The sequence below is a fragment of the Ammospiza caudacuta genome, chromosome Z (assembly GCF_027887145.1).
Source record: "Ammospiza caudacuta isolate bAmmCau1 chromosome Z, bAmmCau1.pri, whole genome shotgun sequence".
Lineage (NCBI taxonomy): Eukaryota > Metazoa > Chordata > Aves > Passeriformes > Passerellidae > Ammospiza > Ammospiza caudacuta.
Window position 1 is genome coordinate 81,394,350 of NC_080632.1, and position 15,614 is coordinate 81,409,963.

Consider the following 15,614-nt stretch of genomic DNA (forward strand, 5'->3'; position numbering starts at 1 on the left):
GTAAAGATGAAATGTACCAACATCTTATCCTGTTTGCAGCAGTACATGTGAAAGCTAAGCTACTCTAAAAATGAAGTCAAGACAAGGTACTACTATTGGCTTTGTCTGACTTTCAGGCAGGTTCTTGCCATGGATGAACTTAAGTTCTTCTATGAAAGAATGTCCTAGAAGAACTGATGATTTTTTTCTTTTCTTATACTGTCACATGATTTTCCTTCCAAAGAGGAAAGACAACACTTTTTAATATCAACAGGACTTGGTCAGTATTGGATTCAGGAGTTGGGACCATATGAGGAACTAAAGTCAAATCTGCCCTCAAGTGCAAACTAAGAAAAATGTAGTTATATCCTTGAAGTAGCAGGTAGTTGAGGTCCTCACTGTATCCTTCCAGCATTACCATGGACTTTTTACACTGTTTGTATTTTTTATTGCACATCAACATGTAAGTTTTGTTCAGGTGAAAATTCAATTTAGATTGAACTTAAGGACACTCTTGTTCTGTGTAGTGACCAAAGATTCCTGACTCGGACTGTCAAAAGTTGTCTGTGGTTTGGAGTCTGTGAATTAGGGGGAAAATGAACTGGTTTTCTTAAGGCTCTATAATTCATAACGGAAAGAAAGACACAATTCTTTAATAGTCAGCCCTTCATTCTAATAATTGTGCCACTACTCCCTTTTCTTCTAGTTTTATCCTAATTTGTTAGAGCTAATAACTGGTTTTACTCTTCAGCTGAACAATATGAGCATATCTGTCTGATTCTGCTCATTTCTATATGGCTTCTACTATGATTAGAGAAAAAAAAATAACGTTGCAAGTGTGTTTTGAGAGAATATATATGTATAAAGAGCTGCTTCATAGACAAGGTGCTCAGAAATATGATGAAGTGTATCTGGGATCTGTGGAACATGTATTTTTTGTTCTCTTGAGAGCAACTCAGTATTTGAGTAATCTCATACCAATACCTGGTCTCACACTTAAGGAGGATATGGATGCATACTCTGCCACTGTTTATTATAACAATTAATAATTTACTATTTATTATTTACCTTATAGGTACCTTCGAGCTGGAATGGATGAGGATTGAATGTATGCATACTCTCATCAACTTTAAAAAAGAACCAGATGAAGCATAAGCCTACATTCTCAGGCTACGTATATATATTTTTTAATGATGAATATAGTTTCTTTCTGCTTTCTTCATCAAGTTTCTACATAATCAGAAGCATAGTGCAGAGATGGAAATGGTAAATTTACCCAAGTAAAGAGAAATAAGAACAGATTTAACCTCTGAAATATCTTCTTATTTAGTCTCCTTTTTTGTTTTCCTCACAGTCATAATGATAAACATCTGTTTCATATTTATTAGTAATAGATAAAAGATAAACAGAAGATATGATAAATGAGCAGATTTCTGAGCATTAGTGTCCAATTGGAACTACTGCAAAGTGCTCTATGTCATGACCAACAGCAGTTTCTGCAAGGCAGAAAGTTGGTTAGAGAAATTAAATCGAATTTTTTCTGCCCCTTTTTTCTTTTTATTTCTTCCTTCACTTTTTTTGAAGCTACCTATTAAAATGAAGGCAAAAGAAAGGGGTTGAAGAACACTTGAAACTTCAGGACAGGTGTCTCAAGTCAACACAAGTAAAATGTAAGGGAAGTCTTCCCTTGCTTGATAGAGTAACTTTTATAAGTTACAAGCTAAATAGTGTTTGTAAACTCATTTTACTTTTCCACTATCATTTCTATATGCATACATTTTAAAATAGAATTAATTGTACTCCATTTTGCATGGGGATGGGAGAGCTGCTGACCCTGAATTGTGGTGTGCTGCAGACACTGGCTCTAGCCTTGAGGAGATTCTTCTTAGTTTACAGCAGTCAGAAAGAAATCGTTTCATTTCTATGGCATGGGATTTCAAATAGTATAAGGAGTCACTCTGGTAAAAAATAAAATAAAAATTTGTCTAGCCTTTATTTCTGGATAAAATAAACCCAGTTCATATTATGAACATATCTCAATACAAAAATAAGAGTTATTTAGTGGGAATAAAGGCTGCCAAATTTTCACGATGAGAGAAAGTTCTTGGTTATATTTCTCATGTGGAAGTGATAAGTTATCTTGTAGACATGGTTGTTTTTTTCACTGCATTTCCTTTCTTGAATTCTCTACTTCCTATCCCCTACAGTCAAATTTTCCTATTACATTTAGCAGAACTATTACACTTCAAGTTTTTTCACAATAAAGAGCTGATCCAGTTTTCTTTATGAACAGCATGATAATCAGAATTGTGATTAGAGTTATTAAGGATTTTCATGAATTTTTGTGTGATTCTTAGTAAAGTACTTTTCACTGAGTTGGCTACTACCAGCTGAAAGTCAGAAGAAAATTTCTGATTTTTGCCAGTGGTTTCCTATGAAGAGCATTTTGTTAAATATTTAATCAATTCCAAGAAGTTTCACTTGAGACTGTGGTCAGCCTTTCCTTTCCAACAAAGATAATTTGTGGGGTTCTGCATTATAATTAGGGAGTTATCCCTCTACTTCTCTGTATTGGTCTCATATATTTTTGCTCCAAATATTTAGCAGAATCTCACCTACCATTAATAAAACATTTGATCGATCTTAAAAAAGACAAAATATTATCTAAGCTACATTATTTTCACATTTTAATTCATCTATTTAAAATGTTCATTTAGTGTTCAGCCCATCCCTCAGATTTTATACCTATCTTTGACTGTAGAATAGATGAGACAATATGAGAGAATGCACCCTGTCAAAATTGAAATCCGGTCAGTAACTTTAAATGAAAATCTAAATTTTTCCAAGTATGCAAATAGTCTGTTGAGTAAGATATATTTCCATTGTAAAACATCAACTAAAGAGTTTGGATATTGTCAAAGTTAAGAAGCCAGACTTCAGCCTCAAGAGATACATTCACCTACTTTCAAGAAAAGGCCTTCATTTCACATTCAGGACAGTATTTAAATAGAAAAAAACAAAAATATACTTTTTTCCTCTTTTAGGTGTGTGTGATGTAGTTACTAAAAGTAACAAAGTTCTATTTTCAAGTAAAAATGGAAGAAATCATTTATGCACAATTGCATATCCTGTACATTCCCTAAATTGTAATCAAGAATAAAAATCAAGAAGTTTCACGCAATTTATTTCATTCAATTTCTATAAATCTATTGGTAGTTGTGACTTTTTGTTAGATTTGGTTTTTTTTTTAATCTCGATTATATTTTCTCTCAGATATTTTTGGCTTGGCTTGAAGTGTCATATTGATCAGCCTGTGGACTTATCTGATTGTCTTTCAGACTGAAGTCCTCTATTTAATTAATAGTGCAAGTGGAGAAAAAGAAAGGGTACTATCAGCTGTACTGTATGTGCCAATTCCAAACAATTGACTCAACTTTCCCTGGGGGAGAAACAAAAAAAGGATGCTTAAGGCAGGAATAGAAGCAAAGACATAACATACAGACTGGTAGAGTCCTGAAGTTTTCCTCTGCCAATATGTAGATCTTCATGAACCAATCAGCTACATCTGTTCTACAGGTTATGATTTTGGGTGTACCATGATATTTGCACAATCAGTTTCATAATAAAGTACCTTTCATAAAGTTGTTTGTGATGGTTATTTTACTGAGTGCCCTTTATTATTTTTCATGGGGGAAACAACATTCCTGATTTCATTTTCTTTACCATTCATGATTGCAGATGAATTGTAGAAAACTGGCATTTGCCCTTCCATCTGTCTACTCTTTAGCCTGAAGATTACCACATGATTTCCAGTCTTCTCATCTGAAAAGACCTACCAGGCATCTTATTGTCCTCATCTCCCATTTTAGCTTCTTCATCTCTCCTAAAAATTACTTATTTACTATCCTTATTTTATACATATGTTTATATCTATCTATCTATCTATCTATCTATCTATCTATCTCTATATCTATCTATATATATACACACATATACATATACATATATATACATATGTATACATATATACATATATACATATATAGGTGTATATATATACATCCACATATATATATCTATACATATATGTATATACCTATACATATATATATATCTCCTTACCTGACAATGATAGCTTGGCAATACTGAAAATTATCCAAACACAGTCCTTACATTCTACTCTGCTAGTCACTTCAGTCACTCTCTGTTCTTCTAATTGTTTGGAATTGTAGGTCTTTTTTTTTCCCCTAGACACAGTTAAATGATTTATTTTATCAGAAGGAAGCTTGAGACTTTGAAAACAGACCATAGACTCAGCCTGTGCAGGCCTAATCTGTATCTACAGTAAGAAATTACAATTTTCAGTTTAACTTGGTCTTGTAGAAAGATGAAAAAATATATATAATATGTGTTGAGAACAAGTTCCTTTTTGCTGGAAGTTAATTGGACCATTCTGGATATTGGATTTTTCAATTCATTTGCTCATTGCTATCTATATTCAGCTCACTTTATTCTAAGATCAAAATAATTATTTCAACAAAGAGTGACCTGTACAAATTGTCCACCTCTTTTATGAGTGAAAAGGCAGAAACACATATGTATTCTGTTCTTTTTCACTATTTCCTTTCCCTTTTGGTCCTCTTCTACTCTTCCCAATTTAAAGCAGCAGAGTAAAAGACCCAGAGAGTGTACTGGAGGATTTTTCAGGACACTTAAAGCCATTCTTCTTTGGCTACTTTGCAAAAACAGTTTTTGATTTAAAACAGGGAGATGACATATCCCTCCCTGGGAGAAAACTCGCATCCACTAATGTTCCTCCAGAACTGAGTTATGAAAAGAAGCCTCTGATGGATTAGAGAGGAAGGTTAAATTCCAAGGAACTAATTTGTTGAAAAGGTGAAGGTAGCTAACTTAAAAAAAAAAAAATTAAATTGATACACCAGGTCTGCAATATCTTTCCCCCTCACTGAATATTGCTGGGTAACTTTTAGATCTCTAGAAGAACAAATGCCATAACATAAAACAAGGTTGTTCTCTTGTTTTAAGAAATTGTTGGTGCAGAGTTAAGGTAAAAGCAATACACCTTTTTGACATGTTAAGATCTTTCTACATTGAATATAAATTTTCATTTAATAACTTAACAGGAATTATAATAAAGAGATACTGTTCTAAATGCTAGATAATGTCTTTAGACTATTTTATCATTTCTTTACCTTCTTAAAATTTCTCTGAGATTTAATGGCCCATTTTATGGTGTAAATCAAAATAGCTTTAATTATGTCAACAATGTAAAGCAGATAATATTTGCCCAGTACTTTATTCATAAGTGTACATGAAGTCAAAATTACTTGGGATGTGAAAGTCATAGCGCAAAACTCTGACAGACTACAGAAAAGATTTGTCTAGGTATGGCAAAATCCACACTATTAAGTGAACTTTTAATCCTTTAAAATTATTCTTGTTCTCATTTAGCTATCTGAACATTGTTCTGATCACAAAATCTGACCACAGAACATCCCAAGCTGGAAGGGAACCAGGGAGGTCTTCTCCCAGTCTCCTCTTGTCCAAGATAAACAGTCCAAATGTCCTTAGATGGAAGTCCCAATAGCAGAGGCAAATAATGAGCCCTCAAACATGAAGAACTTTTTACTGCTTCACAAAAAGGGCATCTCTATAAGTACGGTAGTAGTAAGCTCTCACTGTCACTAAGATACCCTCCTGAAATAATGCATCTTGTAAGTTAAATGGCTTTCAGTTTCTTTTAAAGTTCAGAGGGAGACCTAACTGAAGCTTAATGTAGAAATTCTGCTCTCAGAAAATGGTGTCATGATTTTCTCCCTTTTTCCTCACTCTCAAAATCTCTTTGCCTTCTCTTTCCTTCTTATCTTGTCTAGAGAAGTTGTGTTTTGCTAGTTGATTTTCTTTTTCTCTTTTTCTCTTTTTCTCTTTTTCTCTTTTTCTCTTTTTCTCTTTTTCTCTTTTTCTCTTTTTCTCTTTTTCTCTTTTTCTCTTTTTCTTTCTTTCTTTCTTTCTTTCTTTCTTTCTTTCTTTCTTTCTTTCTTTCTTTCTTTCTTTCTTTCTTTCTTTCTTTCTTTCTTTCTTTCTTTCTTTCTTTCTTTTTCTTTCTTTTCTTTCTTTTTCTCTCTTTTTCTTAGATCTTACACTACTGTGTAAATTTAACCTCTTTAATTGGTAAAATTACTTTGAAAAAAACGTTTTTAACTCTGCTCAAAATCTCTGTCTTTTCAATTTGGATATTTACAGGTTTATCAGCCTTTCAAGCAGCCTTCTGGAACAGAGGAATAAAAAAATCCCAGCATTCAGCCATTCTTCTTATTTAGATGTGCAACAGATTCAATGAATCTCTATTTCAGACAGGGTAAGACCACAACCATTCATGACATAAGTAAAATCTCATTCCTGAACATACCTTAAGCCTGTATCAGTCAATTATTTGTACATTTTTCCTATGCTGAAGCTGTTTTGTCTGCAAGCAAGGTATATATAGATATACTTGTAGGCTCAGACCAATAACAAAAATTACCAAAGTTTAGCAAGGTAATACGTATTGTGCCTCTGCTTGTGTAAGTCCTTAGTGAAGGTGAGATAATGAAACGGCTTTTAGATAACTTTCATTATGATTCATCTGTTACAGACTCATAATGTGCACATCGAACACAGCTGAATCTCAGCTGATGCTCAGTTATCTGATGAGCTGCAGGGACTTGGCTGTGTTTACACCCTCAGAATGGCAAATGTGGGCAAGGTTTGATCAAGGCAAGATCCTTGTACAACTGAAAAAGAGTCAGAGAGCAAGACTTGATCAGAGGTACTTAGTGTTTGGTCCTCATGTAAGATAGGAGTGTAACAATACTGAAATGTAAAGCAAGATAACAAGAGAAAACCTTGTCAGGGAGGTTCAAAAACAAGGAAAAAATCTCCTTTTTAAAAACTTTTCTCACACTCTTGTCACAGTATTACTTTTTATTAATACATATTTAATGCAGTAGAAGAGTTTGACTAATACAAACACAGAATAGTACTTCAATGCTACTTTGATTTCAGGTCATCAGTTATGATAATACAACATAAAATACCAAAGTTTTCAGTAAACAGAAGTCTAATACATGCCTAAGCTTATTGATTACACTAGTTTATGTGATAATAAAAGTACAAACGTATGCACACACCTTTTGCAAATAATAAAAATTATTTGTCTTCGGCTATCTCCTTCTTTGTGCTTTCACAGCAATTCAAAAGTCATAACAGATAATGGGAAAACAAAGTGTTTGCATTTCATAGATGACCTTGGAAAAGTTGCTGGATTTCTCAGTATTGTAGTGCCAGCTTTGTGCAGGAAACATTCTTTTGTTATAAACACTTGTGAGGACCTGCAATTCTTGATGAGATGAAAGAAAACATATTCTGTGATAATAAAATCTGAAGCAAAATTAACAAAGTGGTTAAATAGAAATATTGCTGTTTATCTAAAACAACATATATATTTTAAGTCCCAACATGTTTTGCCAAAGCAAAATAAATTCTCATTTTCAATACATATAACAATTATAATTAATATAGATATATTCCAGATAAGTACAGCTTTTTTATTGAATGAGAAAAAATGTAAGCAGAAATTTTATGTTGAAGTTTTTAATTTCAATATCTGAGCAGGTATTGTGAGATAAGTAGAGAAATTATTTTCAAGAAGAAGGTCTGGACATGATTTCTCTCTATAAGTTAAGTTGGTTTAGCTGGTTTAGCCTGCTCTTGTTTTTATTTTTTTCTTTTTTCTTGAGTTTGTCCACATACGCTTTGATACATGAGAGAGGAATGATTTTTTTTAGGGTTTTTTTTAATTTATTTTTTAATGTGTAAGAAGATCTTATGTCATATTTGGAGATGAGTATGGCATTTGCCATATGTTCCAGCTACTGGGACATTATATACTAACTACAGACTAAAGCATGAAAGATAATGACACACAGAAAATAAAAAAAAAAAAAATTGCATGAGAAATAAGGTAATCCTAAGTATTTATTTTGTGGCCACAGCAAGGGAAATTTAAAACAAAATGTGGGCAGCCTCAGCTGATATCCTGAGTGTTAACATTTATCCTGAGATACTTGCATGGCCTTAATTGGGGTGATTGGATGGTTTTAGCAGCGATCCATTCAGCCTTTCTCAGCAGGGATCTCTTGCTCTTTATGTAACTGAAGGAAAAGAAAAAATTCCAGAAAGAGGCGCTTTTTTCCCTTTTCACCTGTGTTTTCTTTTCTAAAAGGCTCATGGATGTCTGTTGTCCTCAATGGGCTCTGTTGATTTGCCGTGTGGTGGACACGCCAAAGAGGCGAAGGACACATGAGCGTCCAGCTCAGGCTGTGAGCGCAGGTGCAAAGGGAGATATTGTGCCCAAGCTGGGGTGAATTCAGTGCACCCCATGACCTGCAAGGGGCTCCTGTGTCTGCCTGGGCTGTGCAGACATGCCTGGGATGGAGCCACACACACCCTTCAACCTCTCACCCCAGCCAGACTTGGCTCATCCCGCTGTAGCCTGAGCCCAACACCTTTTATGCACCTCCAGTTATGACTTATGAACTTCTGCAGGAGAGTGAAGCACTGGAATGCCTCAGGGCAAATGATGCTTTCTATTTGTGTGTGGGGGGTTATTTTATTATCTTATAAAATAACTTAATCAATGAACTCAAGAAGGTAGTAGAAACTGAGACTTCTGTTTATGGGGAAACTTTTGAGATTTATTTTGGCCATTTGTGAGTAGTGCCGACAACTGAGCTCTGGAGGAGGAAGAAATGGAAAATGGACCAATGTACTTTTTTTGCTGTGCATTGAGTCAAAATTTCCCTTCCTTTCCAAGGGCATTACAAAGCAGAAAAGTGACAGGATTGTTCTATTTATGATGAGGTTTTTTTGTGCATCTGTGTGAAAATAAATAGATTATTCCATATGAATTCCAAACCAAATTTATCACTAAAGTAAATTTTTCTTATGGATATTGATTGTATTGACTGCAACTTCCTTCTTACAAATTCCCTTGTTTGTATAACATAAGTGTTATAACTTGGCTGGAAAAAAAAAGGAATATGTATAATGAATTTTGGTGTTGCATATTTTACTTAACAACAAAATGAAAAGCTTTCATTTTTCAGAGATTTGCGTTCTGATTTCCAATAAGGTGTTGGCAAAAGAGGGTTATTAGCTTTGTTTTTTTTGTTGTTTGGTTTGAGTTTTTTGGTAAGTCTTTGGATAACCTTGGGGTCTTTTTTGTTTTTGTTTTTTTGCCTTCATTTTCGAACTAAAATAAACTGAAATATGAAAGGTAGAACTGGAACAATTTTTGGAGCCTGTTCTTATTTCTCAGGAGTCACTGTATTCCTGGTTTCCTCTATGCCTAAACTGGAAAAGAAAAGTTCTCATGCTTGCCTCTCCCTTTCCTTTTATTTTTTTTTGTTTTGTTTTGTTATGATAATTTAGCTAAATAATGACTGTTTTCTGCTGTTATACATTTGCTAATAATGGAAGGGCAAAAGAAACTAAATCTGAACATGTGAGTAAAGTTAAATTGCTCCCATACTACTCAGCTGGGGTGATGTAGTCCTTACCTCCTGCTGCAATCACCTGTCTTCCTCACACACAAGGTTATATATATATATCTCCTCACAGGAGAGCTTCACTACGAGCATAATCATAATAAGACAGTGATGGCCACTTAAAATCTCTAGCACCATCCAGGCTGCTTGCTTTCCTCTCAGTCTGACCAGGCAGACACAGATTTGGGCATTCCTAAATAAGACCCTTGGGTAGTCAGATGAAGACAAGTGGAAAGAATTTTGACCAATGTTGCCAGCAAATATTTAGGGAGAGGCTTAGTCCAAAAAACTGGTCCTTAGTCCAGAAAGAGAGGCAGCAAATTGACACTGGGATGGTTGTATAAGGTTCAACACAAAGCAACAAATTATTCTCACTAGGGGCAGCATTAATGATAATAGTGCAACAGGCTCAGCATCTGGTTCACCACAAGACTGCAAGTAGAAAGTCAGATTTTAAGTATAGACATGGAAATCGTGTGCAGATCATGGCAAAAGTAAAACACAATAAATCACCTAACAGAACACTTCAAAGTCAATTTTGTTTAATCTAAAGTCAATTTATGTCAACAATAATTAAATATGTTTGGCTCACCATCAGTAGAGATTTTAGGTGGTGTGGATGGTTTGATCTAAAAGTTTTAATCTGGTTTGCTTATGATTCTCCATTTTTTAACCTCTGTGTTTAAACAGGAAATCATGAAACGAGAGTGGCCAAACTGTGACATATTCCATTATACTGATAGCCAGGTTCAAACTGCCCTCTATTTCAGTCCCTTCCTTTTGTCTGAAGTTTGCAGTATTCAATAGACCCCAGTATTCAGAACATCTCTGTCTCTCTTTCTGCTGTAAATATACAGAATAAAAGACTTTTTTCTTTTGTATTATAGAGTCAACAGAGAGGGTAGACAGAAGGTGCAAAGGGTTGACAGGCTGGTGGTTCCAGTTTTACACAGAAGCCCTTTCCAGATCCCAGTCACGTGGCACACTCATAATCTCCAGGCTGCATACCTGGGCAGGCATGAATGGGACACAATTTCTTGAACTAACTCAGGCATGTAAATTCGCATATATTCCAGCTCTCTCTGAGGCCATACAAATATGTATATCCGTACGTCTGTGAACATGCATATAAATGGAATTCTGCTCATTTTTGTCTTGAAGAAACGGTCTTCAGCAAGGAGTTATGGAGATCTATGTTTTTATCCTACCGCATACTGAGAATCTAAAGCACCTGACAAGTAACTGAGTACTTCAGGATCAAAAATCTTTGGCAGAATCAACAAAGTAAACCCAGGTCTCTCCACTCTTTTTTTTTTTTTTTTTTTTGTTGCCACAGAGTGATTTATTTTTCCTTTGCACATATCAGGTTGGCAACATTTTAGGTTTAGCATTTGAAACCCCAGATTTGACACCCTGGACTGTTCATTCTTATGCCACGAGCAGGTATGTGTGCCTATCCATAATCATTCTGTGCCTTAGTTTACTGATCTGAAAAATAGGAATAGGCTGAATCTGGCCCTAACTCTAGGAAAAATTCTGTCAACTACATTGACTGCATAAAAAACTTAAGGATTTGGCCCTGTGCTGACAGTCAGTAAGCTGGAGTGAAAATGTTCTACATGTGCTATTTGACCTCTACAGTTGAGGATTTAAAACTTTAATTATAGGAACGAGAAGATGAGAACAGATTCTGAGTTAGCTACTTTTTTTGAATAGTTATTCAGACTCCAGGGGGAATAGTGATTTGCAGGCTCATTGAGGGAGAAAAAGGATGTCCTTTCTTTCCTAGGTGTACGGGGGGAGGAACAAAAGGGGGCCTTGATACCATTCCATTAAAATAAATCACTTCTCAATCCAGGCGAGAATTTGTATCAGAATATTTGATATTCGAAACTTTACCAACAAGAGCAAATCAGAGAGGGCATTTGATTATGCAGGGCCAGATCCTGCTAAAACTCCCCGAGAGGTGTCTGACTGAATTCAAGAGCAGATCAGTATGCAGGAAGTTACCTGGATAAGGCTTTTAGACAGTGGAGTCTATGAAAGGGAGAGATGTGTTGCCTTTTTGTTCTGTGGACAAATTACAGGAGTACTAATCATACAGCCTGACCTCAAGCTGCCATTGAAATCAGTGAAAAAATAAAATATCCTTGGACTCCAGTGGGGACAAAACAGCATAGTTAGGGTTAATTGATTAATTACTTTCCAGAAAATGTTTTGAGATTCTCTGGTGTTGAGATCCTATATAATGGCAAAGTGGGACTGTAATCCAGAGAGGTGTTTAGAGATCTGTCATTTGTTGATAACATTATATAGAATACAATCATTGTAATTTGGTAAATCTGTTCGTTTCCTTCTATTAGAGCAGGGAGATATTTTTAGGTTTTAAATTTTCTAACAACAGAAGAAGTCTGGGAACAGGCAAGAAAAGGAAACCAGTACAAAATTTGCTTGGTGGACCTGTCTAGAAATAAAATATGACATAAATATGCCTGAATAGTCAAATGCTTTGCTGAGACATTCTCTTAAAAAAAAGCTATGTGTATCTGTGTGTGTGGCATATCACTGCTTGATGAGTAGTTTATTTCTTTTTCTAATTGAGCTAGACATAATATAGGTTTGAAAAGGCAACAAGTAAACTGGATATTCCAGAAGGTGAGGTCATTTCTTCCCTGTTTTGTTCTGTTTGGGGTTTTTTTGGGGGGTTTTTTGGTTTTTTTGTTGGTTGGCTTTTTTGTTTGGTTGGTTGGGTTTGTTTTTGTTTTTTTTTTTAATTGTTTGTAAAGAAAAATAGCCTTGAGTAGAACAAAATAATTCTCCCCTCTTTCTTACCCCACATTTTTAAAGCTAATTCCCTAGTATTTCTTTGTATATTCTCACAACTCATTTTCTGTGTCATTTTCAGACTCTTAGAGAGAAACTACTCCAAAGCACCCCTAAAAATTGACTTATGAGCCTGAATACATATATATTTAGAAGACAAAAGAAAGTTACTAAGTTCCTGCCCCAAATGATTATTAGCAGTAACAAATGGTCTGTCTGTGTTCTCTTTCAGCTATAGATTGCGGTTCATCTTACCAGCAGTCATTTAGTTTTGTAACACCCTGACAACGTGGTACAGTATTACCATTCCCATTTTATAGATGAGAAGAACCAAGGCAGAACGATTAAACAAGTCACCCAAAGTTATACAAGGTCTGGGGCAGAGCCAGGAATAGAATCAAAGTCTCTTGAGTCCCTGACCTTCATATTAAACACAAGATCATTCTCCCTCTCTTTCTAGTTAGAGCATTCAATTCACCCCATCTGGTGTGCATGTGTAATTTGTACCGGAGGGGTAATTCATCCCTGGAGGAGGGCAGGCAAGGCGTGCAAGGGGTGTCAGCTGTGAGCTCAAGATTTGCATAGCCCGAACATTCATCGAAATGAGAATTCCTCCCAAGGAGCATCTCTGGAAAACACATAAAAAGGGGCAACGCAAAATTCTGTTTAGAGGTCTGCAAGCTTTCAGAAGGTGATTTTCCTCAACTGCTTTCTTCCTTTGATTGCAAAGCTGAGAATCAAGTTTATCTGTCAATAACCCCAGGCTTCATTTGCTACCTTGAAACTGTCATTTGGTGTTTGGGACAGGTGATCATTTAATGCTGTCTTCTTAACCCTGCAGGGGACAGGCTGTTGATGGTGAGTGTGTGCTGATAGAACCAATCCTTTACGTGGCCTTCATACGCTTAATTAGCTGCTGCAAAACGAATGCCTCTCAGCTATCAGTGTCATCGTTTGAGCTCAGTAGCATTCCTTCCAGAGCAGCACTAAAGATTGGAGGGGAAATAATAGCAATAACATTAAGGAGACCCTTAAATTATGCATGTGGTTTTGTGTGTGTATGTGTGGTTTTGTGTGTGTATGTGTGTGTGTGCGCATGTACATACATACGTATACACAGCAATATAAATATTTTCCAGGCATTATAGAAAAGTTCCCACTTCATGTCGAAAGGAAACCTCCCTGGATACTGAAGAATTGTTTGTCTGTTAATTGACAACTTAATTGATTAGTGTTTTTCTTCATGGTACCAATTAGGACACAAAACTGATCTAATTTGGTGGTAGGTTGTCCTGGGAAGATTTCAAGGCAAATAGCTCAAACTCAGGAAATTTAAGACATTAAGATAAGAATTTTAATATTTTGATAATTAATTGAAATAAATATTAAACTGTTCAGATTCATCTAACTGTTCAGATTCATCAGGGTTAAAAATAAAAAACTTATGTTGTCAGAAGACAGAGACCTGCCTAATATGAATCTGAAAGTTTAAAACTTCAGCAACTTCAAAATATCAGACATAGACAGATCAGATATGTTCTGATCTCTCATCAATTTTCTCATGATTTAATCCTGTTGTCATCAAGAATTTTCCTCCAGAATGATGTCACTGCATGAAAGTGTGAAGAGAATCAAACTTAGTATTTGTGCTCAGAGCAAAAAGCAAGATAACTTGATTTTTGTTTTGGCATTACAACAAGAAAAGTGTCACTCATTTAAGTCCATAACTTCTACAGGCATATTGGGCTGCTTCCTGTTGGGAGTGAAGTCAATGACTTTTCCACATGACTTCATTTATCAATAGATTCATATTTGCTTTAATAATTTCCTTTCCCAGGGGATAAAGGGATTCTGGTGACTATTTCTGAGGGGTCTGATCAAGCAAACTCTTATTGACAGTGTTCTTTCCTGATTTTGTCCCTCAGCTGCCCTGAGCAGGAGCTGAGAGTGGCCAGAGGGCAGAGGAATCTCCCGTCTGTGTGGAATCTGCCAAATCTTCACCCTTCCTGCTGGGCTGTGACTTTGTCCACCTGATTCAGGTGTGTGGAGATGGGTCAAAACAAGTCTTCAGTGTCCTTTAATTCTTTGTCACAGGCTTCAGTTTTTTATTTGATCCCTTGCCTCTAAAACAGACTCCTTTGGGACATGTTAATTTTGGAGGCCAAAGCCTGGGTGGGTGGAAATTATATACTCAATCTATTTCTTCTACATTCCCAGACCTTCCCGGGATCAATAACTGTCCTGGGTTGACTATATGATGCTCTTATCCCCAGTCATCTCATTCTGCTTATGTTGAATAATAAATTTTGTAGCTTTAAGTGTGTTCCAGAGAGTGAAGGGGGGAGAGAAGAAGCGCGCAGTTTGTTTTCAGACACTGCACTCACTCCTCCACATTCCTGCTCCTGACTGTGTTGTCTGTGGATGGACAGACAATGGGACAGAGCTCTTCTTTTGCTTTTTAGTTAATGTTAGCTAGCTGAAGCAAAGTTCCCTGGACTGGTTTTTTCCCTTTTCTTTGGACCTCTTGAAACTGCTCTGGACTGAGCACCCAGGAGAGCCCCGGCAGCTGCAGCTGTGGCCCACCGGGCCGGGCCGGGCCTGCGACAATTCCAGCACTGAGGGACTGATCAGAGACTGAGTGAGCTGCAACCCGAGGACGGGGTTTTCTCAGTTTGTCACCTCTGTTAGAGTGGCAAGGAGTCTCATTGTTTGATATTGTTTTAGTTTTATTGTTTAATAAACAGGGTTTTTTCCACCTTTCTCCAAGGAGGTATTTTTTCCTCCTGGACCCAGTTGGGGGAAGGGGCTGATTAGATTTGCTTTTCCGCACCAGAGCTCCTTTAAGAGATTCTTCCCCAAATTTGCTCTAAACCTAGACAAATACATGAATTCTTCCCCAGACTTGCTCTAAACCTAGACAATAACTTTGCACAGGGATCTCCAGTAACCCTTGCTCAGACACAGATTTCTTCAAGGGAGACAGAGCTACTCACATGAGTAAAGCTGAGCTGGATCAGGCCCAAATTTAGTATTAAATCCTGGCAGTTCCAGAACTGTAGCTTTAACAAGGCTTATTTGAGATGAAGGCACATTTTTCAGTGCTCATAACAGCAGCAAGATTCTTATTATACAACATTTAAAAGCAATAATTTCTGCAGATTTAACCTCATAGATTTTCTAATACAATAAAATTAAATTTAAAAA